The sequence below is a fragment of the Rhinopithecus bieti genome, unplaced genomic scaffold, assembly GCF_001698545.2.
Source record: "Rhinopithecus bieti isolate Rb0 unplaced genomic scaffold, ASM169854v2 scaffold_7414, whole genome shotgun sequence".
NCBI classification, from domain to species: Eukaryota; Metazoa; Chordata; class Mammalia; order Primates; family Cercopithecidae; genus Rhinopithecus; species Rhinopithecus bieti.
This window is the reverse complement of record NW_016806087.1, coordinates 1,635,879-1,658,105: the sequence shown is the minus strand read 5'-3', so window position 1 is coordinate 1,658,105 and position 22,227 is coordinate 1,635,879.

Sequence of the window (22,227 nt, the reverse complement as noted above, 5' to 3'; positions counted from 1 at the left end):
ACAGAATGGGAGAAAATTTTTACAATCTACCCATCTGACAAAGGGCTAATATCCAGAATCTAGAAAGAAACAAATTTACAAGAAAAAAAATCAAACAACCCCATCAAAAGTGGGCAAAGGATATGAACAGATACTTCTCAAAAGAAGACATTTATGCAGCCAACAGACACAGGAAAAAATGCTCATCATCACTCGCCATCAGAGAAATGCAAATCAAAACCACAATGAGATACCATCTCACACCAGTTAGAATGGCAATCATTAAAACGTCAGGAAACAACAGGTGCTGGAGAGGATGTGGAGAAAAAGGAATGCTTTTACACTGTTGGTGGGACTGTAAACTAGTTCAACCATTGTGGAAGACAATGTGGGGATTCCTCAAGGATCTAGAACTAGAAATACCATTTGACCCAGCCATCTCATTATTGGGCATATACCCAAAGGATTATACATCTTGTTGCTACAAAGACACATGCACACGTATGTTTATTGCAGCACTATTCACAATAGCAAAGACTTGGAACCAACCCAGATGTCCATCAGTTATAGACTGGATTAAGAAAATTTGGCACATATACACCATGGAATACTATGCATCCTTGAAAAAGGATGAGTTCATATCCTTTGTAGGGACATGCATGAAGCTAGAAACCATCATTCTGAGCAAACTATCACAAGAACAGAAAACCAAACACCACATGTTCTCACTCATAGGTGAGAACTGAACAATGAGAACACTTTGACTCAGGGTGGGGAAGATCACACACCAGGGCCTGTTGTGGGGTGGGAGGAGGGGGGGAGGGATAGCATTAGGAGATATACCTAATGTAAATGATGAGTTAATGGGTGCAGCACACCATCGCACATGTATACATATGTAATGAACCTGCACGTTGTGCACATGTACCCTAGAACTTAAAGTATGATATTAAGAATAAAATAAAATCAGAAACTAAGTTCTAAACATTGAAATTACTTGATATGTCTCTTAAGTCCAGTTTAGTATATGGGCTTCTCTCTACCTTTTTTTATTTCTTGAAATTTATTTGTTGAATCAGAAACAAGGTACTTTGTCCAGGATAATTTTCTACAGTTTAGATTTTGCTGATTACATCCCTCATGTGTCCCTTACTATGGTCTTTTGTTCTCTTTATTTTCCTGTAGATTGGAATTGAAAGCTTGATGTAATTTAGATTTATTGTGTTATTTTTCTTCCTTTTTTTTTAACAATACTGTTTCACGGATAGTGTTATGTTTATCTAAAATGAAGCACATAATGTCTGTCTTGTTTTTTGGTGTTAGCAGTCATTGTTGATCAATGTCTAAGTTCACTAGTTCATTAAAGTATTTAAGATAATAATATTTTAATTTGGTATTTTTATCAGTTTATCACCTACAATTCTCCCATAAAAATAAACATTGTCTGATCTGCTGTGTGGGCTCGAGCAATCCTCTCACCACAATCTCCCAAGCATCTGGGATTACACCTGGCTAATTATTTTTATTTTTGTAGACACAGAGGATCTCACTATGTTTCCCAGACTGGCCTCAAAGCCTGTCCTCAAGTGATCCTCCCACCTCAAACTTTTAAACCACTGGGATAACAGGTGTGAGGCACTGTGCATAGCCAGTATTTCTTTTTTAAACATCATGAAACACTTAAGTACTTAAATGTATTTTATAGAACTCAATTGTTTTATTTTTGATACTAAAGTTTTTTTCTATCTTCATCCACTGAGAGACTCGTCAATTACTACTGAGTTCTTTAGTATGACCCTGGCATGGTGTTTAATATCTCTTTTGCTATCTGAGATTTTTTTTTAAAGTTGTTTCCAGGCTGACAGAGGTTGCTTCAAGGCTGCAATTTCCCCAAGGAACCCTTCTTCCTTTTCTAGGAAAACAAAACATTGAAACCAAAGAACAATGGAAGTGTTTCTTGCTGCCAGATTGTCATTATTTTGAGAACATTTCAGAGGCTATCGAAAGTAAAATTACCTTTTGAATTTTATATTTAGTGATTACACGTTAATGTCATTGTTTTATGATTACTAAAATATGCAGATACAAAAATCAAATCTAGGAAGCAATATCTATTTTAAAAAATCTTTTGGTCCCTATTAGCTTTGACTGAATTTATCTCTATTTTGAGTAACTAATTACATACAGTCTTTCTCTGTTCTTTTTTATATTCTCTCTCTCTCTCCTTCTTCTTATAGAAATAGGTGTTGAAAAACAGATATGGAATATATTTGGAAGGTAAAACTAGTAGTATTTGATGATAAAGAGATTGTATGTGTATTGTGAGGAAATGAGAGAATAGCCCCCAAGATTTTGGCATAAACAGCAGGATGAATAGAGATGCCACTTACTGAGATAGGAAAGACTAGAGGAAAATAAGTTTGAAAGAGAGATAAATAAATAATTATTTGGACCTGTCAAGTTTGATATGCCTTTTAGATATCCAAGAGCCAATATCAGGTACAGTTGAATATAGCCCTCAAGTAGAATGTGATCTCCAAGAGAACAGCTACTTTTGTCTGTTTTGTTTACTGCTGTATTCTCAGAACTTGGAAGAGGCATATAGCAGATGTTCAATAAACATTCACTGATTGAATAAAAATACACAGAAGGAAATATTTTTAAAATGTATCTTAGAACTTATCAAATAGCTGTCTCCTTATTCCAAACCTACATCTCTCCAGTCCATATAATTTTAATCTTCCACTTGGTCTGTATATAGTTTCAGTTTACAGCATTCATGGTACAGTTATCTTATAATTCCTAATAGAAGAAACAAGTACACAACTGGCAGATAGACTATATGAATCAAATCAACTACCCAGATTTGAGTCCTTTATTCCATTCATATGTAGCAATTTTTACCCAATATTTTTGACTTTCCAGTTAAATTTCAATGTCACCCAAAAAACAGAAAGGCTTTGTAAAGAGTTCTTAGTTTGATCTTCACTGTAGTTGAATTTCAATCCCCGAGTTTCACAATATGTGAATAGGGCATAGTATCACAAGGTAACTTTTCCACCTACTTAGATGTCTTCAGTCTTGCTCTGTGGGTATAAAATGGTTTTCTTTGCATCATGCCCTACTTTTATGATTTCATAAAACCTTTATACTTGCTTTACCAATATTTTCTGTGAGAACTACAAAGGTTGTACATTTATTGTTGGTTAACTTTGGTCATCTTTGGCCTAACAGGTTGAGAGAGAAATCCTTATTTTCTCTACTATTTTGTCAAAGCAAATGTTGGAAAAAATAACATTGGTATTTATTCCAAGCTGCTTATTACATCATCATTTTAAACTAGATTAGATTTTGCAGTCTAATTGCAGTAAAGGCCAAACCATTATTTTAAATTGAAGTAAGGGGGATCAGAGATGGTGACACTCCAATATGCGTGAACAAGCATTTTCATGTAGGTGAAGAATTTGAACTACATGTTTTTATTCAACACATGATTTCTAGGTTCTTTTCTATACTATGCTATAAGTTTGAGATCCTAGGTTTCATTTGATATTACTTTGAATTGTTATCAGCATAAGCAACTATGATATTGACTGATTTGTAACTAGTTTCATCAAGATTTCACATACTGTAGAATTATTTCTAGGTACATCTAAATGTCAATTCTAGTCATGAGAGGGTTAAGTGATAAATAATATTGCACAATTATGATTGTATTCATTTCTAAGACATACTATATCAATATATTTTAAGCTGAATTGTAAAAATGTTTTTTTAATTGTTGATTTTATAAATTCTATTCTTAAACATGCAAATTAATTTGGTAGTAATAAAGTCACTACAAAGTTGCCAGGTCAAGAGAGGATTAGAAGAAGATAAATAGTTAAAAGGGGGAAGAATCAAGAGGAGATATTAGTAAATCTGATTAAGTCAATTTTGAAGGTGAAGGCAAGAAATATATCCATCATGGTACTTAATAACTGGTAAATATACATTTCATAAATCTTTTCTATATTTATTCTACTATCCCACTATTCAGAGTGTATTAAATTAATATTCAAGTTTATACATACATAGTTTCAGCCCTTTAAAGGTGTTAGTGATGTATCTTTTTGTATGTTTTCCTTATTCTGTTAATGTAAAGTTATCTGCTAGCTATAAGCCAAATAGCCTATCTTTCTAGAGGTAATTTCTCAAACATTTTATAGACTTGAACTCAAACACTTTTCATAAGGTTTGGATTCCCAACATCATTATACTACATTCTGAAACTAATTCAATAATATTTTATTAAGCTTTACAGCCTTTTATTTTGAGATTTTCTTGTGAGTTCAGACCCTTTTACAATAAAGAAAATTGCCACATGATATAATTAAATAAATGAATTAGCATGTGATGAGAATTCTTATGGGGTAGGAGGACAAATAAAAATATAAATGTTGAGCCCTCAGGAAACTTACCACATCAAGTGAAGATTAGAAAAAGAGAAATAGTAAAAAACAAGAAGAATTAGGAAGAGCTATTAATAAGTCTCATTAAGTCGATTTTCAAGGTGAAGGCAAGGATCATATTTGTTGTCATTCTCACTAGTACCTGGATTCTAGTTTTTGTCATACAGAAAATGCTTGTTTTCTTCTTGCAGTGAAGATCAGAATTAGTGAGAATTTGGGTAATAAAAATAATTTTGCTTTGTTTTCCTGTTTTCTTCCATATCATACTGTTATGGATAACTAAACATGGTCATATATAATACAACATTCCAGCTTATTTTGTATCTACCCTCCAGAGTAATTTCTAATGAAGAGTCAAATGGGGAAAAATATCAAAGGTTAGCTTGAATAATATAAATAGAATTATAGAGAAATACTTGTATTTTGCAAATATATATTATTTTCTACATTGTTACACTACAGCAGTGTGCTACATGTTTGTAGCCTTGTTATTATTTGGGGTTTCAGGCCCTAAGCAAAGTAAACAAAAAACAAAAGTAAAATTATAGATGTGGATAAAGTTATAACCTTGCTAATATATGGTTGAGATATAAAGATGTATTAACTATTCTGTTTCAAATATATTTTAAGTTTATGGGATATAAAAAAGGAAATATACACAGACCAAGGTGGGAAGCTGGATATACTTTGTGGTTTAATCTGAGGTGAAGGTTGACTTCATTGCTAGCTAAAATTTAAGTACAAATATGCATTTTACACACAAGCATTTGTGAAATATTTTTGATAGCTCACATCACATCTTTGGAAAATAGAGTTGATAAGAAAAAAAGGGATTAGGAAAGAGGTAACAGTCAAGTAAATTAAGTTATTAAAAAGGGTCTCAAATATTATTACTGACTTTCTTCCTCCCATGAATAATGACTTAAGCTTCAGGAGATACTAAAAATATTGTCATTGAAACCGATTATATTGCCTTGATATGTCCTTAGAAGTGAGTAGACTGATTAAAACAGCTATTTCAACAGCAAGCTTTTAGACTTATAATTATTTACAGAGATGTTTAAGGTGACCTTTCACTATTAGGATGAACTAGTCTCTGATATTTATAAGAATGAGTAATTTAACCTGCCAAACAAACTTGATAAAAGAGCTTTATTAGAATCTGCTGCTTGCTAAATCCTTCAAGGTTTATTAGTTCCTGTACCCTGACAGAGCAACACACTAGTAACTATTATGGATTACCTTCCAGTAAGGTAGGTATTTAAAGGCTAGAAAGGCACAAAAATAGCTTACAATATGTTAGGAGAACGAGAAATTTTGTAGTACAATAGCTCCAAAATGTAATTCAAATGTTGCTCATTAGTTCTAATTCTATAGCAAAAACTGGACTGAATAAACTGGATTCTGAAGTCAGTGCTGGCTTAAATAGAGTGTTAGAATAAATAACTCTTAATTTTTGGCATTGATATTTATCTTGACACAACACCAATGTGAAGGAGAAACTTTGAGAAAAGATAGGGTATGGCATTTTTAATGTGCTGCTGATTTAATATACAATAATTGCATTAGACACATATAAATCAACATAATCTTTCAAAAGGAGAGTGAATCCCCCTTCAGTTAATGGAATGGCCTAAATTCAAACACATTAGCAGGGAAATTAACACATTAGACTTACTAGAGGAACTTTCTGCTTCAAATGGTTTCAGAGCTGCTCCGGGGAAGTGGTTCTCAGAGTACATTGTACTTTCCTCCAATTTTTGGCATCATCCTACAGAAGTGAGCGACATTCTAAGGAGGGAGGCATGGTGCAGTGGATAGTCATTAGAGGATTTTACCCATCTTCTTAGTGCGAGAAAGGGTACTAAGGGAATGAAATGCATGACTTACAAATGAGCCCCCACCTCTTCTGACACTCATCCTCAAACACCACATATGATTTTGTATATCATCAAAAGCTAAACTTATGTGGGGAGTTATACATGATATAAATGATGAATTGATGGGTGCTGATGAGTTGATGGGTGCAGCACACCAACATGGCATAAGTATACATATGTAACAAACCTGCACATGCACATGTACCCTAGAACTTAAAGTATAAAAAAAAAAAAAAAAAAAAAAAAAAAAAAAAACACAGAGGAAGGGAAAATCCAGAATGTTCTAGGTCTATCACTCATAGTTCCCAGAGAATGGTAATTAATAATAAAGCTGATGATGACAATGAAAATTATGAGCTAGGTAACATTTTTAGCACTTAACATATAGTAATTTATTTTGTATGATCCTCTCAATAACATTCAATAGAAAATAAAACTAAGGCATGAAGTGATTAATAACTTACCCAAAGTCACAAAACAGCAAACTCAACAGTCTGGCTTCATGTCCCCAGCCTTTAATCACTGATCCACGCTGTCACACCAGGATCTTCTTTCCTTCATCTTGCACCAAATTGAAGATGAACAATTGCATTTTGTATAAAAAATTTAAAAGGTAATTCCTTGGCTCTTTCTCAGACTTGGAATTCTGCATGTTTTATTGCAGTAGAATATTGAAAGGCAGTTAGGATGTTAAGATGGCTCCCAGTGAAGAGAATATTAGTTCAATTATGTATTTCAAACACAAGACCCTATGAAATGAACTGTGAAAACGTGAGGAAATATTTTCAGGTCATATACTCCTATGTATTAAAAACTCATGGAAGTCATATAGGTAAGAAACTTGTATAAACTTGTGTAACCCAGTTGTTCACATTTCATTTGAAAAGAGACTATCTTCTGCCTTTTAGAGAGCACATCACAACCTCTGGAGAAACTGATTTTCTCAGGAACATCATTTGAGAAATAAATACTGGCTTCTGCAAATAAATCAAATGTTGAGTGGCCTAAGATAACCTACTCTAGGAAAGGATGGAGATTGAATCTCTCCTAGTTTGTCGGACTCATACCTCACACATTGATACCATTGTCATCATTTCCCTTTAATTTTTTTTCTCCATACACCTTACCTTTATTGGCAATATTTAGATGCTTTCTTTTAGTTCCTGCTGTGTTTCCTTCCATTTGCAGGGAGAAAGCTACTAGAGAGTCAGAAAACACTTTGCTTTAACACAGTCTTCAACTACATCTGAGCAATGCTAGTGCTTTTGATCTATAACAGTACTAGCCGTAGTATGGAGCCAAGGAATACAATATAGAAGGTCATTTGACTCTGGGTATTTTCCTGCAACCACACAAGTCAATTTAAGGATTAGAATAATTATTTGCAGTTGTATTTTTCTACAATTTACCACTCCAAATTATCTAAGGGGAGAAAAGCTCCTGTAAATATTTTCCTTTTATTTTGTCTATAAAATTTTGCCTTCCACAAATAAGTTTTAAGAAAACTAGCAATTAATTATTAAATTAGAAATCTAAACCTTGCTGCATAGTGGCTGAAATTACAGAATTTGTTATGTATAAATGAATGCAACAAATCCTAATGAGAACAGAGGATTCAGAGCTTGTTATAGCAAAGGAGTTAGCAACTACCACTTTAATATAGCAGACTCAGCCAGGCAGCAAGTGGGAAAGCTTAATAGTGGGAAAAAAAAGAGAGGGAGAAAGTTTTAGGGATGCCCTGCTTGGAAATTATTGGTATGGGTTAGTTGAAAGTGAGCACATTTGAAGTGGAGCATCCTATTCGATTGGTTTGGGAGCCTAATTGGCTTTCTCTGGTTGGTCCTAAGTTGGACACAGAGGGGAGTGAGGAGGATAGGGAAGCTAGGAGTCATTTACCAAGTCCTAATGATTCTGGGATAATTGCTGAAGAGCTTATGGTCTGATTTCTTCAGGCTGGTTGCTGCAGAGGTGGTGGGTCTGAGATCTATTGTCAAACGGGACATTTTCCATTTTTATATTTAGTTTCTCAGGCATCACACACATCTAAGTTTGTATCGTGACTCTATTTTTTTGACAACTTCATAATCTTAGGCAAGGTATTGCTCTCAGAGACTTAGTTTCATTACATGAAAATAAGAATCATAATATTTACCCACTCATTGTGAGGGCAAAATAAAATTTAAAAGTAAAAGAATCACTACATATTTGTTTTGTGATTTTTTGTTTTGTTAATTTTTTAATTTTTGTGGGTACATAGTTGGCATATATATTTATGAGGTACATGAGCTGTTTTGATACAGGAACACAATGTGTAATAATCACATTATGTAAAATGGAGTATTCATCCCCCCAAGCATTTATCCTTTGGGTTTCAAACAATGCAATTATGCCCTTTAGTTATTTTAAAATGTAAAATTATATTAACTGTGTAACATCCATGTTGTGCTATCAAATACTACTTCTTTATTCTTTCTATTTTTTTTTTTTTTTTTTGTAGCCATTAAACATCTCTCCCCCTATCCTCCCACTACCTCTGGTAACCAGTCCTCTACTCACTACATGTATTCAATTGTATGAGACATTTGTCTTTCTGTGCCTGGCTTATTAGCATAATGACCTCCAGTTACAACCATGTTGTTGCACATAAGAGGATCTCATTCTTTTTTATGACTGAATAGAGCTCCATTGGGTATAAGTACTACATTTTCCTTATCCATTTGTCTATTGATAGATACTTAGGTTGCTTACAAATTTTGGATAATGTGCACAGTGCTGCAACAAGTGTAGGAGTGCAGATATCTCTTCAATATACTGATTTTCTTTCTTTTGGGTATGTACCCAGCAGTGTGACTGCTGGATCATATTGTAGCTCTATTTATAGTTTTTTGAGGATCCTCCAAACTGTTCTCCATAGTGGTTGTGCTAATTTACAATCCTACTAACAATGTGTGAGGGTGTCTTTTTCTTTACCTCCTCAGTAGCATTTGTTATTGCCTGTCTTTTGGATAAAAGTCATTTTAACTGGGGTGAGATGATATCTCATTATGGTTGCATTTGTCTAGTGATTAATGATGTTGAGCATCTTTTCATATGCCTGTTTGCCATTTGTATATCTTCTTTTGAAAAATGTCTATTCAAATATTTTGCCCATTTTTAATCAGATTATTATTTTCCTATAGAGTGTTTTCCAGCACAATTTTTTAAAGAGATTATCTTTTCCTCAGTGTATGTTCTTGTCACCATTGCCAAAAATGAGTTTGTTGTAGGTGTATGATTGGATTTTTGGTTCTCCATCTTGTTCTATTGGTCTATGTGTCTATTTTTATGCCAGTACCATGCTGTTTTGGTTACTATAGCTCTGCAGTATAATTTGAAGTCAAGTAATGTGATTTCTTCACTTTTGTTCTTTTTGCTTAGGATAGCTTTGGCTATTTTTACTTCTGTGGTTCTGCATACATTTTAGGATTTTTTTTCTATGTCTGTGAAGAATGTTTGTTATTTTCATAGGAAATGCATTGAATCTGTAGATTGTTTAGGGTAGTATGGACATTTTAACAACATTGATTCTTCTAATCTATGAACATGAAATATATTTCCATTACTTGGTGCCTTGATTTCTTTCATCAATGTTTTATAGTTTTTATTATAGAGATATTTTACTTCTTTGGTTAAATTATTTCCTAGGTATTTAATTTTATGTGTGGCTATTATAAATGGGATTGCTTTTAATTTCTTTTTCATATTGTTTACTCTTAGCATATAGAAATATTCCTAATTTTTGCATGCTGATTTTGTATCCTGCAACTTTAATGAATTTGTTTATTAGTTCTAATAGTTTTTTGGTAGAGTGTAAGTTTTTACAAATATAAGGTCAAAGGATAATTGCACTTCTTCTTTTTGAATTTGGATGCCCTTTATTTGCTTCTCTTGTCTGATTGCTGTAGCTGGGACTTTCAATACTATGTTGAAACTTCTGCCTCTGGGTTCAAGCTATTCTCGTGCCTCAGTCTCCTGAATTGCTGGGACTACAGGTGCACACCACTACACCAAGCTAATTTTTTGTATTTTTAGTAGAGACAGTGTTTCACCACGTTGGCCAGGCTGGTCTCGATCTCTTGACCTCATGATCTGCCCATCTTTGCCTCCCAAAGTGCTGGGATTACAGGTGTGAGCCACCGTGCCTTGCCTATTTATTATTTTTGATTGGTTCATTACTTAGTCTTCTACTTAAGAGTAATTTGTTTATATATCACAATTACAGTCATAACATTCTGTGAGTTTTTTTGTGTAGTTAGTATTACTGGTGAGTTTTGTACCCTCAGATAATTTCTTTTGTTTATTAACATCCTTTACTTTGTGGTTGAAATACTCCCTTTAGCACTTCTTGTAAGTTAGATCTTATGTTGATGAAATCTGCCATATTTTGTTTGTCTGGGAAAGTCTTTATTCTTCCTTCATGTTTGAAGCATATTTTCACAGATATACTATTGTAAAGTAAGTTTTGTTTTCGTTTTTATTTTTCTTCAACCCCTTAAATATGTCTTTGTGGGCCACTCTTTTGGCCTACGAAGTTTTCACTGAAAAGTCTGGTGCCAGACATATTGGAACTAAATTGCATGTTATTTGCTTCTTTCATCTTGCTGCTTTTAGAATCTCTCTCTCTTTTTTTTTTTAATCTTTGAACTCTGAGAGTTTGATTATTGAGTGCCTTAAGTTAGCCTTATTTGGGTCGTATCTGTTTGGTAGTCTATAACCTTCCTGTACTTCAATGTTGGTATCTTTCTCTAGGTTTGGGAAGTTCTCTGATATCATCCCATTGAATAAACTTTCTACCCCTTTCTCTTTCTGTACCTCCTCTTTAAGCCCAATAATTTACATTTGCTCTTTTGAGGCTATTTTCTAGATCCTGTAGGCATGTTTCATTGCTTTTTATTATTTTTTTGTCTCCTCTGACTGTATATTTTCAAGTAGCCTGTCTTCAAGCCCACACATTGTTTCTCCTATTTGATTAAATCTGCTATTAAGAGACTTGCATACATTCTTCAGCATGTCATTGCATTTTTAACTCTAGAATTTCTGTTTGATTCTTTCAAATTATTTTAATCTCTTATTAAAATATCTGATAAAATTTTAAATTCCTTCTTCATGTTGCCTTAAATTTCTTTGAGTTTCCTCAACATAGTTATTTGGAATTCTCTGTCTGAAAGATCACATATGTCTGTTTCTTCAGGATTTGTCCCTGATGCATTTAGTTCATTTGGTGACATCCTGTTTTCCTGCATAGTCTTGATACTTGTAGATATTCATTTGTTTCTGGGCATTGAAAAGTTAGGTATTTATTGTCGTTTTCTCCACTTGGGCTTGGTTTTACCTGCCCTTCTTGGGAAACCTTCCAGATATTTAATACAACTTGAGTGTTGTAATCTAAGCTGTATCTGCTTTAAGGGGCACCCAAAACACAGTAACACTCTGGTTCTTGCAGACTCGTAGAAGTACTTCATAGTCTTGGACAAGACCCAGAAAAATTCTTTGGGTTACCAGAAAGAGACTCTTTGTTCTCTCCCCATACCTTCTCCCAAAGAAACTGTTTCGAGCCACTTGGAGCTGGGGGAGAAGTGACAAAAGAAACACTGTAGGCATCAACACTAGGCCTGTGCTGGGTTAGACCTAAGTCAGCACAGCACTGGGTCTCACAAAAGGCCTGCCATAACCACTCCCTGGCTATGGCCTACTTTCATTCAAAAACTTAGGGCTCTACAATCTACAGGTGGCAAAGCCAGCCAAGCTTGTATTCTTCATTTCATGTTCACAAGATCCCCTAGGTCCTGTGTGGGTCCAGAGTTGCTGACCTGGAGTCAGAAACTAAATTCAAAAATCTTAGAAGTGTATGTGGTATTCTATTGTACTAAGGCTGGGCTGGCAGTGAAACCATAAAATGCAGTTTTTCCCACTCTTCTCTCTTCTTTCCAAAGGCAACGGAGCCTCACGCCATGTCCATCACCACCACGGGCCCATGGGGAGTACTGCCAGAACACAGTCAATATTTCTTAAGGCCCAAGGGCTCGTCAGTCATCTTGTGGTGAATGCTGCTTGGCCTGGGACTCACATTTTAGGGAAGTGGGCTCCCTCTGACCCAGGTCCAGAAATGCTGTCCAAGAGCCAAGTCTTGGAATCAGAAACCCGAAGAGCCTGCTTGGTGCTTTATCCCCACTGGGGCTGAGCTGGATGGCACCTAAGGTGCAAGACAAAGTCACCTTTACTTTTACTTCTTCTTTTCTCAAGTGAAAGAAGCCTCACCCTGTAGCTGGGAATGTGCTGAGTCTCACCTGAAACCAGCAAGTCTCAGAGTCTTACTCAAGGCCTTCAATGTAATACTTTGTTATTGGTGCTGGTTATTCAGGGCCCAACAGCTTTTCAGTTAGCAGGTAATGAATCCTGCCAGAACTGGGATCATCCTTTCAAGGCCCAGGTCCCCTTCTAGCCAAGTATGTGTTTGGAAATGTTATCTAGGAGTCAGGGCCTGGAAAATGAGCCCCGGGACTTTGACCAGTGTCCTATACTGCTGTGGCTGTACTGGAGTCCAGGATATAAAATAAAGTCCTCCTCACTCTTTCTTCTCCTCTCCTCAAGTAGATAGAAGGGGTCTCTTTGAACCTGTCAGTTGTGTAGCCTAGGGTTAGGGAAGGAGTGATACCAGCACTCTTTTAGCCTCCCTGGCTAGTCTCCCAGTGAATTATGTGTCCCCTGACACCCTCCCCACCAAGTCCTCTGTCTCTGGGCCCCATTCAGCACAAGGATTTGTCTAAGAGTTGCAGTCTTTGTGGCCTGGATTGCCTTTCAAGTTTATTCTGTTAGCCAGAGCACTGTAGTGCAAGGCTTGTGGGAACCACATTTGGACTCCTGGGATCAGAGATTCCCCTCTGGGTAGGGGAGGTTTAAATGCTCCCTCTGTGGGTGGGCATCAGCTGAGTTTGGTTCACTTGTGTTTTCTATTATAATAGGGAGCACTAAGTTCAATGTCTCACAATTGCTGCACTCTCCCTATAACCAGTGCACAGAAATGTTCTCCACACCATGTGGCTGCTGCCAGGAGATAGGGGAGGGGTTGTGTCAGTGATTAAAGACTGTTTTTCCTAGCCTTCAGTCTCTCAGCAATATCAAGTTAAAACCAGGTACTCTGAGTACACACCTGATTTTTGGTTCTTATAAAGATGGCTTTGGTAGATAGTTGTTAAATTGATGTCTTTGCAGGCATGTGCTGACAGAGGTGGGAGGACAGTCAGTGCAGCCTTACATTATGCCATCTTGTTCTGCTCCTCAACTATATATTTTTTGACATAGTAACCAATCAGTAAATAAAATCTCTGTTGCTGTTATCATGTTATGTCCTTTTCTAAAAGTAGCATCAATAAGAACTTTTTTTTTCAAATTGTTGCACTTGAAAGCAAGAGGTTATTGTGTTTAATATTAATAAAATTTATAGATACTGATAATGTAGCATCAAACACTCCACTGTCCAAACTTTTTCATACAGCTTCTTTAAATCACTCAGATATTAGAAATGAAGCAGCCTTTCCTTTCTTTGAGGAATTTGTGTGAATCTTCTGTCTTTTTAAGTCTATGTTAGTTCTTAGGTTTCTAGTTGTCTGTTCTATATTCAGCTCATTTAATTAATCTCTCTCTTCATAGAAAGCCTTATAGTATGAGGAACTCTATTTTGTTTTATAGCTATAATTCATTCTTCTGTGATTTACTAATGCATGATTATGAAAGTTACAAAAGAAACAATGTCAAATTATATTGATACTATAAATATTTTTCTTTCCACAGCAGCAGTGTGTTAAGATTTCATTGACTTATCTACAGTTCAAGCACTCTTACTCAATGTAAAATGAGCCAAATATCAAGTTCAAATAAATTTTTATTATGATCCCCTAATAAATTCCAGCATATTTCCATTTTCCAAACTCTCAATTATACTAATTTTTAAGGAATATTATTTTTCTTTCACATAAACCTCTCTTTCAGAGTCCTCCATCCCTTACCAATTCTAGATTTATAGAGCATAGAATGTGGCAGATTTATCATCCATGGATAATTAATTCTCTCTTCAGTACTCTACTGAGATATATTTTTTGCTGCTTTCTTATTATGTCTTCTTCGTTAGTTTACATCTCTAAGTAACTTCTTAAAATAAAAAATGTGTTCTGGCGTGTCTAAAAATGTTTTAATTTTTTCATTATTCTTGGCTGTGGTTTTTACTACTGAAGTGGCAGCATCAAGGATATTATGTAGCTGCTTACTTAATGAGGAAGAAACTGCTGTTTTACCCACCCTTACTTGCCTGGGATGGACTCCACAAGTGGCAAGCATACTTTGCACCCAGTTGCTGGAATCTGGAGACATTTTGGTATGAAGAACATAGAGCCACCATCCAAAGAAAAAGGAATGCGTGGATGAGGCAGGTGAGATGTGGGGCCAAGAGCCACTCTGTTAGTTTCATTCACTGACTCAGTGACAGCCTGGTCCAGATGTGCCCTTCTCTCTCTCAGGAGAGCCCAGTTTTCACAACTAGGACAGAAGCTAGAGGTGAGAAAATTTTCTGAGTCCCTGATTACTCAACCAAGATTTCATTTCTTGATGCCTAGTAATTGCTAACTACAGTCTCCCACATAGAGGTGGTAATCAGTCCAGAGCTTGAGCACTCCAGGCTGTCACCTGGAAAGGCAGGCAGGAATGGAGCAGGAATGTACAAACTGGGATGCCCTGCCTTGGGTTCTGGGACTCGTGGTACTAACCCACCTAAGTGGTGTCTGCAGGGCAAATGAAAACAGGCAGTAGGCAGCATTAGCCTATGGGTCAGAGTGAGCCAACTCTTGCACTGGACCTTCATTTTTTTCCTCATATTTGCCATGTCTATGTCATGTTCTGAAGGAATTACTTTTCATATTCACTTCTATACTATTCACCTCTATATTTCAGCAATTACATATCCAAGGTTACTTTCTTATTCTGTGACTGTTACATTTTCAATGCCATCTTATTTGAAATTTATGAATTAACAATCTTCACAAATGTCTCTCAGAATAGCAGTTTTCTTTGGACTAGGACTGTCAGATAAATAAAGGTATAAATAAAGGAGTAAATACATAAAATTTAAAATAAAGACACCATATATTGCAAGAAACATACTTACACTACTTTTTTATTATAAGGTATACCTCATATAATATTTGAGATATTATACTAACAAGGTTTTACTTATCTGAAATTTAAATTTAAGTGGGATTCTTGTATTTTATCTGGCAGCCCTACTTCTGATCCCTAAGATATTCTAGTTTCTTCAGTCTACTTTCTGCCATCCAGAAAATTATCAAACTATTTGTCCACTGAAAGTTCTGTTCATATTGCCTTTATCTTTGTAATTTTGGTTTTATTTTTATCCTTATTATCCTTTAAATAAAATTTACAAAAGAAGAAAAGTAAATGTGTGAGTATAGACCTGAATGTTGAAATAGAAATAATGTCAAAAAACTAAAATTATAGAGTAGGACTCTCCAAAATACAATTTAAAATGTTTAAAAGTCCATGATTTTTAATAATGACATAGTGATTTTAACACCACTGTATAACAAAAGTTTAAATTTGCTATTTGATAGATTTTATTTTATTTCTCCTTTTCACATTTATCTGGAAAAAAAGGAAAGCTAATATATGTTTCATCATAATAGCCGTAATAGGCCAGGTGGCTCAGGACCCAACTGTCTTCCCAGCACTTAACACAGGAATTCTCACAAGGAGTATCAACAACAGCATTCCCAATGCCTTATTAATGCCATTCCAACCATTATGTAGGTTATGGGCTATCCATTAACACACACCATATTTTATGTATTCTATGATATAAACACTACATATTTTTCTGGAGTTTAGATCTCATTACTAATATCAAGAGAAAACCTTACACTCTTCCATGGAAAACAGTATATTGTAAATATCTTTACCTGTACTTACATCCACATAAGCCATATCTTTTTTTTTTTTTTTTTTTTTTGAGGCGAAGTCTCACTCTGTCGCCCAGACTGGAGTGCAGTGGCGCAATCTCGGCTCACTGCAAGCTCCGCCTCCCGGGTTCACTCCATTCTCTTGCCTCAGCCTCCCGAGTAGCTGGGACTACAGGCACCCGCCACCTCGCCCGGCTAGTTTTTTGTATTTTTTTTTAGTAGAGACGGGGTTTCACCATGTTAGCCAGGATGGTCTCAATCTCCTGACCTCGTGATCCGCCCATCTCGGCCTCCCAAAGTGCTGGGATTACAGGCTTGAGCCACCGTGCCTGGCCAAGCCATATCTTAATATAAACATTTTTTTCCTACCCTATTAGAACTATGGTTGTGTTATTTTCTTGGTGATACTTCACAGGATGGTTTTTCAAATTTAAATTTGCATTTTTAAGTTGAGAAAGAAAAAAGAGTTATATAAATTTGGAATTTAGCCTTGCACTCAAGAGTAGGCCAGGATATTCTCTTAATATATAAATAATTTCACAAAATACCAATCTAAGACAAGGTTACTATGGGACCAAGATGAAATGAGATACAGAAGGACCACTTCATAATCTTTTCTATGCATAGTCAAAGACACACTTATTCTGTCACCCACACAATACCAAACATACCTTTCCAAAAGGAGAAATTGCTACTCATTTCCCAAGTAAAACCGTATCCTTTTTCTAATCTCCCCTTTGTCTAGATAGGATTTGTTGAGGTAACCCATCATAGATTGCTACTACTTCCTGACAGCATCCAATCTACAGCAAAATTCTCTACACCCTCCCTCAAATCTCTTAACAATTCTAAATCCTATAATAGCTTTGTAAACACCTTTTTACTGAGACATCACAGTTCCCCTTGCGTGTCCACCTCATGGCAATGAATAATAAACCCAATTTGGATAACTTCACATGTGTTCCTGTGAGTCTAGGTCTGAAGGGGATTGATAATTGCTATTCAACATTTCTTTAAAATATTATGCTAGGATTCAACATTCAAATAAAATTTTAATATTTACAAACCACCTGTCACCTTTCTTGCATATGATTAAAGGCATTAGGAGTCATCAAATTTCATAGTTTATATAATAAAATGAGATTGGTAATGGCTGGAGTAAAGGTAGACTATGTTTATGTTGATGGAACAAAGAATATCCAAAATCTAAATGGCTTAACACAATAATGTTCACCAATGTTATCCTACATGTGCCTGTGGATCAGCACGTGTAGTCATTTAGGAACTCAGGATGTTGGAGACTCAATTTTGACACCTGCTTCTCTTGTTACTGTATTAAGGGAAATAGGGCATTGTGAAATGTGTACAGACTCCCAAATTTTCTTACCAGAGGGTAACATTTCTCACCTATCAAGATTACATGGCACAGTTAGACCCTTAGTCAGTCTTCTATGGACAATTTTGTCAAATTCACAGGATTACGTTGAAAACACTTAAACTCACTCGGCAGTTTTATCAAAGGCTGTGACATTTCTAACTTTATCTAATTTTGCTCTGAGGCCAAATTCCATTTGACTTATTTGACTTATTGCTTAAAGGTGTTTTCCGTTACTCTGCAAATTCCTATATTTGTAGATTTTCTTCTATTGTTTTTCAATGCTGGCTGAAAACTGGTCATTTATTTTCTAAATTTTCATATACCCTTTATTATAATTTGAGATAATCCTATAATCTATCATATACTTAGAAAAGTAATCAGAATATTTAAACAGGTCGAGTGACTATTAAAATTGTGAGACTAATTATTGATTAGATACCAAACATCAACCAGTAAAAATCACCTTACTAACCTCTAGAAGGGAAGTTAAACATCCAGAAATACATAACTAAATTAAGACAAGAAATAAAAGGAAGTCACAACACTAAGAAAGAAATTTAGAAACAGTTGTATTTCACTTGCTTTTGTTTCTTTCTTCCTGCATTCTTTGAAATTATAGTCAATCCTGATGTACTAGTATAGGTATCAGCAAACTTTTTTTCTGTAAAGGAACAGATAGTAAATATTTTAGGCTTTGAGGACTATATGATGTCTGTCTTAACCTTAAAATTTGCATTAAAATTCAAAAGCAGCCATAAGCAATATGGTAATGAATGGGCCTGGTTATGTTCCAATAAAACTTTACAAAAAGAGGTCAAATCTCAGATTTGACCAACAGCCTATATTTTGCTGACCACAGTAATAAAGAATTGTTATTCATGCACATATTCATATCTTGCATATTTTTATAAGCCACCTATGGCCAAATGTAGAATGGCAGAATCTTTAGACTCTGAGTGTAAGCAATGCTTAAACTGAAGCTTTAATTGTATTACTGAAGAAAAAAAGTAATATATAATTATATAGATAAAATATGCAATTTGGGGGTAGTTAATATGTGTGTACATTTAACAACACTTTTGTGCTACCCTTGAAAATGTTATTAATCTGATAGTGAATCTTTAAATTAAATGAATTCTGTGATGAAGTATACTATGATTATCCTATACAGATAATATTCAGAGAAACATACTTTGGGGATGCAATCTAGTAAGAGGAGGCAGAAAGCTAAATTTATAGATGTCTTAATTCATCTGTGAGAATAACTTCATCTCCCCCATAATCTCTTTACGGGCAAATGAAAGACTTCTAGGTGAAAAGTATCTTTGATGGCAGAGATGTTCCTTCAGTGTGCAGTTTCCTAAATAAAATTATGGTTTTGTACAAATATAAAAAGTTTATTGTGTTCTTCTTTATAGAGACCAAATGCCTATGTGTCCATAGAAGGGAAATGTGACTGAAGATTTTGAACATATGTGGGAATCTAATTTAGCTGTCTATGTTATCAGAATCAATTGCTGTAGCTGAATAAATTGGGTAGTGCAACATATGAAATATATCTGTTACAAACAATGCAGAAATGATCAAATTAGCCATGTGTTATTTTTAGAATCTTGTATAATAATGCAGCACTTCTCCCTGACATAACTTTGATTTGGAGATAGCGTAAGTGATAAAGAATGACAAGAAGTGAATTATATTTTAACTATTTATTTGATTTATTCTACACTAATAATACTAACAGCTATAAAGACCGCTGAGATGGCTTGGGAAATATAAGGTGAATGGAAAAATTCATGAAATAATTGTTTCAATGTTAGCACTTCCTAGTAAAATAGAGCATACAGATGCTTATATCCCAGGAGCCCTCCCAAAAGAAATGCTTGTGTTTGTACAGGAGACAGAAAGACAGATATATGTAGTATCACTGTTCATGATAGCAAAAGATCAGTAACTAAATAGACATAAATAGTAGATAAGATAATTAAATAATATACTCATAAAAGCAAATAGTCTACTTCAGGAAAAACAATACAAAACTGCAACTACTTGCATGAATATAAATTTAAAATATAATGGTAAGCTAAAGATGTCACTCGTGTAAGGATACTTTTATAATTTTATTTATTTAAATTTTATGAGCAGGTAAAATTCAAGAATATATTGTTTATTGCTGCATATGTAGATGGAAAATGAGAAAGTAAAGCAAGGAAATAATTGACAATGAAGTTAGGCTACTGTTTATCACAGAGTGGGATAGGTAAACGGATGAGATTGGGAAGAATAATATAGGAAGTGTCTAAGAAAAAAAATTTTCTATATTTTACCTGTCTAAGGGGCACAAGGGTGTTTTAAAATTATTTATATTGTATTTACATATTTTATGGATATTTTAGAATTAAGAATAAAATAGTTTTGATACTCTAAGCTGTTAATATATTAGAGGTAACTATTTTTCTATAATGTAACTTTAAAGAATTCCTGTTATATGAGCCTTGTTTTCAACAATTATTTGCTCCACCTACATGCATACACAAAGACAAAAAAATCTGTATTTTATTCCTTGTTCCTAAATGTAATTTTCAATAATTAACAATGGATATAAATTTTACTCTGTCACAAGACTCAATGTAAGCAATCAATTTACCTAATCGATTAAAATCGCATTTTCTCTAGCTAAAGTCATTTGTTCCCCTATATGAGCCCAAGGGAATAAGAATAATAAATTTTGTGCTATAAAAGCAGTGAGGGAGGCATAATATGTGTAAAATTTATGGAACCTGGCCTAGAAACTTTGTGTTATGCTTGAGGGAAGCTTGAATTGACACAGAAAAATTAGAGTAGCCACACCAAAGAAAGAATATCACAAATCTCAAGAGGCTAACTCCCCTGAGAAGCAAGATCAAAAGGAGATAAGACTCTATTCACTCACTCAAAAGCACATATTATATATCTAATCTAGTATATTGCAGGAAATATGCTACTTTTAGTGCAAATATATGTGAGGAAAGATATATGATACTTCTCAGAAAGAAGAATGAGAACAAATGACTATTTTCTTCACCCAAAATTAACCGTAAAGAAATTACATGAAGAAATATAGAATTCAGAAAGCAACATCTTCACCGACAAAAATTTTTCTATGGAAAGAAAGCTTGTTTGAACTGGAGGTTAAATATTCTGGTCTGGTGCAGAGTGTTGCTGGGTAAGGGGTGCAACCATTAATTGCAGAAGAACTGTTTCGAATCAATTATTTTTCCTCCCCAATATGCTGTGGAACATTTTCCCTTTCAATGTTACTGCAGGAACCTGTTTAATTGCAAAAATTTTTTGGATAAAACCATTCTGGAATAAAGACTTTGGGTGAATAATTAGTACTGAATATCCCTTATCCTGTTCTAAACCACCACTGCTGGTAGATTTAAACCCAAGAATAATTCCTTTTCCCTGATGCTGATCTCTCTAATTGTTTGAAGGTGGGAAGGAGAGAGAAGGGATATTGGAAGAAGAAACCTCAGCACATATAGATCGAAAGCTGAAAATAAGCATAATAAATAAGAATAATTATTATGATAAGAAAATAGAAAATTATTGAAATATAAAACAATGGTCAAGTAGAAATATTGTAATGCAAAATGTAATATTAGGAATAATAAAGTAGATACAGTGAATAGAGAGGCACGTGCAACTGAATTAGTAGTAAAAGATAAGATCGAGGAACTGTTCTAGAAGAAAACATGGAAGTAAAAATAGTGACTATCTAAAAGATGATAATATTCCCAGAAAGTGAGAAATTTTATTTAAAAATTCACAGGAAGAAATATTTTAATAAATGCAAGGTAAATTTTCTAGAGATAAAAAAATATGAAAGCACTTAAAGAGCTCATAAAATGTCAAAAGAGAGCAAAAGATCATTATAAAAGAGAAACACATAAAAAATACAGAACTGTAAAGTCCAGTATCTTAAATAAAATGACCAGTATGGATAAAACAATGAGTCGATAAACTTAAAGGTAGATGAATAGAAATTATATAATTTGCACAAAAGTGTGAAAAGGTTGAAAAGTAAACAGAACTTCTTGATAATGAGTCAGCCATTATCAATTTGTAAAACATAACTATAATTGAATCTATAAAGAAAGAGAAGAGATAATGAGCTTAAAGGATTTTTTTGAAGGATTTTTTAAAGTGTATAGGCTGGGCGCTGTGGCTCATGCCTGTAATCCCAGCACTTTGGGAGGCCAAGGCTGGCGGATCACCTGAGGTTGGGAGTTGGAGACCAGCCTGACCAACATGGAGAAAACCCCATCTCTACTAAAAATACAAAATAAACGGCGTGGTGGCACATGCCTATAATCCCAGGTACTTGAGAGGCTGAGGCAGGAGACTCATTTGAATCCAGGAGGCGAAGTTTGCAGTAAGCCGAGATCATGCCATTGCATTCCAGCCCGGGCAACAATAGTAAAACTCCATCTCAAAAAAAAAAGAAAAGTAAAAGAAAAGAAACAGTGTTTAAAACTTTCCTAAATTTGTTA